Consider the following 2,832-nt stretch of genomic DNA (forward strand, 5'->3'; position numbering starts at 1 on the left):
TGTTAGCATTGATATGCGCTTATGAGGGGTTTTTTTCAAACGCAAAAATATATCTTTGATCATGACTTTTCCCCAATAAGTCATTTATTACTCAATAACTCATTAATGTGTGTATTAACTACAGTCCGGTTGTCAAAAAGTATTGCATGTACTTGTTCTTATATCAGAAACTCTGAGAAGCAATAGACTAATGATGTTCGTGTCATGATTTATCTAAATAATTGTTGTATTGTTTATCATGCATAGTATTATTAATTTTTGTTTTAGAAAATCGTCGTTAACGTCTTTCACGTCATGAATAATTGAGAGAAATGATCAGACGCATACAGTGATACTCAATTCATCGTTAGTCCAGACGCCTGTAAAATAATATTTATGTGACTGAAAATATGTTGCATTGTATTAATGTCTTCAACCAGAACGTGTTATTCAGAATATGTAGATTTCTGAAAGCTTTGGTACAGGCAGTCAACTGCATTGAAAATTGCAGATCCCAAAAACAGAGGCGATATTTGGAAATTTCTGAAATTTGCGATATCCATTTACCTCGTGCTATAGTCCAATATCGCAGATTATCGGTCAACCAGACCAGTTACCCCCTTTTTCTTTTACAATGTATCGTTTTTGTTGTTAATGTCCTTTTCACATGAACAATAATGATTTCAAGAGAAAGTCCTGGACATGATCCATTGTTTAAGCTTGGTGATGTTTACTTTTCCATCCCAATAGTTTTGCAACAACATAAAAGCCCACCCAGTTCCTTTCAGCAGAATAGGGTATAGTGGCTAGAGGGGTTACCTTGCTTTCAGTGTATATGGTACCAACAAATCCATAAAGAATGGCTTAAAGGCTTACTCGTTGACTATGGCTATTGTTTTCCGCACAACCAGTACACTGTAAGGAGGAGTTCCCTACCATCTGCGCACGGAAAAATATCTTGTGATGGACCTGCAGCGTGGCAGGTTCGGACAGATCATTATAATTCTGTGACAATTGGTGTGACCACAGCTGGGACAGGAAAGATTTTCCCAACAAGTTAAACTCGAGCAATTAAGAAATCATGGTGACACATACAGGAAGAGGACTGGTCCACTACCAGGTATGAAATATAATGATCCTAGTATTATGTAGTTCCTAACCACTGTTGATACATGCGAAATAAGCAGAACATCAGACCCAAATGTGTTTTGATGTACGGTAAATACATGGGCGGTGTGTTGATCGTTCACATCAGGGCCCCGTTTCATTAATGGTCGCACCGCATATCCAGCAAAGTTGCAAGAACTGCGAGTTTGCGACAAAGCGAAATTTGCGTTTCATTTGCTCTATCGATAATTTGCGATACTGCCACGTCAATTAATGATTCTGGCACTGAACACCACAGTTTCCATAAGCATTTGTGTAAAAGTAGTAAGCAACTAAGTATGCAATGGCAATGCTATGAATGATAAGTTTAATGTTTATGTATATTGTTGAAAAAATAGCATATTTGTCAGCCATAAATAATAAATATATGAGCAGATCGCCAGATGGCAAGAACTTAATGAGATTTTAGTTCTGTTATTAATGATTTTAATATAGCAATAAAATAAAAAGAAATAGCGTTGAATATCTTTATAAATCTTGGTAATAATTTCAATGCAATTCTAACATCAGTTAGTTTGTCATTGAGACATATACCGCATGTTCTACGTATGTATTTTATATCATAACGCATAAATTGTATCTGATCAGTGTATCACTGTACAGTATATTCAACTTGACAACATTTTCATCTCGATGTGAACGGTGTTGGTGGGAATGAGGGTATAAGTATATTATATGTATCTATCATGTGTTTCCGGTACGGATCGAAAAATTCGACCCAAGAGCACGCGCGTAAGCCGGTAACGAGGCTTGCCGAGCTACCGGCTACACAGCGTGCCCGAAGTACAACAAATGACAATTGGAAGAGTTACACAATAAACAGTATGTACATTATTGAGCTGAAGGGAAATACTTACTGTTGTTTTTTGGTTATTAAATCTTTTGAATGTGTGCGCATTTTGCAAAGCTTTGCATTATTCGTGAGAAATTCTAATACAGTTTACAAAACGTTGGAAGACATGTCCAGGAATTGGAAGGATTTAAAGGTATTATTTATTATATGCAGAAATATCTTAGTAGTTGCAAATTTATATACCAGTCTGTGATCTACAAACTACAATCATAAATGTTTATTATTAACTGCTCAATAGTTCTTGTCAAACATATACATTCAAATTACTCACACTTTTCGAGATGCAACTCATGATTTTTTTTTCATATTAAGTTATAGAATTGTACTTCTCATCACAGAGTCGAACAAAGAAAAATGAACACGCCAGGTTGAAGGCACGTAGGGAGTTCGGGACTTGGGGAGATCCCTAAAACCTCACTCAACTAGAAGAAAAAGTTGGTTAACAAACTCCTTATCTTAGAACTGTTTCTGAAATTTATATACACTTGTAGGAATTACGTGTTATTTGGCTATGGTTAAAATAGAACAGAAAGACTTACGCATTCTCTTTTTGTAATATTTCTAAAGTTGTTTTGGTAAATTTGACTGTTATCATTAAAGCCTAGGTGCAGTGAATGATGTTTCTTTGATTAGTTTAATTGCTGTTAGAGATCCTATCATGATTACCATCAGCGTCTGTTGTCGGCATTGAGGATGGAGCAGATACGAACAATTCATGTTGAATTGCTAACAAAACATTTTCACAAGCAATGTTAAATAAAGCTTTGTGTATTTCCCCATCTTTTGCTGTGACATAAATATTATTAATATTATATGTATTATTAATTCTGTTT

This window comes from Mya arenaria, chromosome 8 (genome assembly GCF_026914265.1).
Source record: "Mya arenaria isolate MELC-2E11 chromosome 8, ASM2691426v1".
Classification (NCBI taxonomy): Eukaryota; Metazoa; Mollusca; class Bivalvia; order Myida; family Myidae; genus Mya; species Mya arenaria.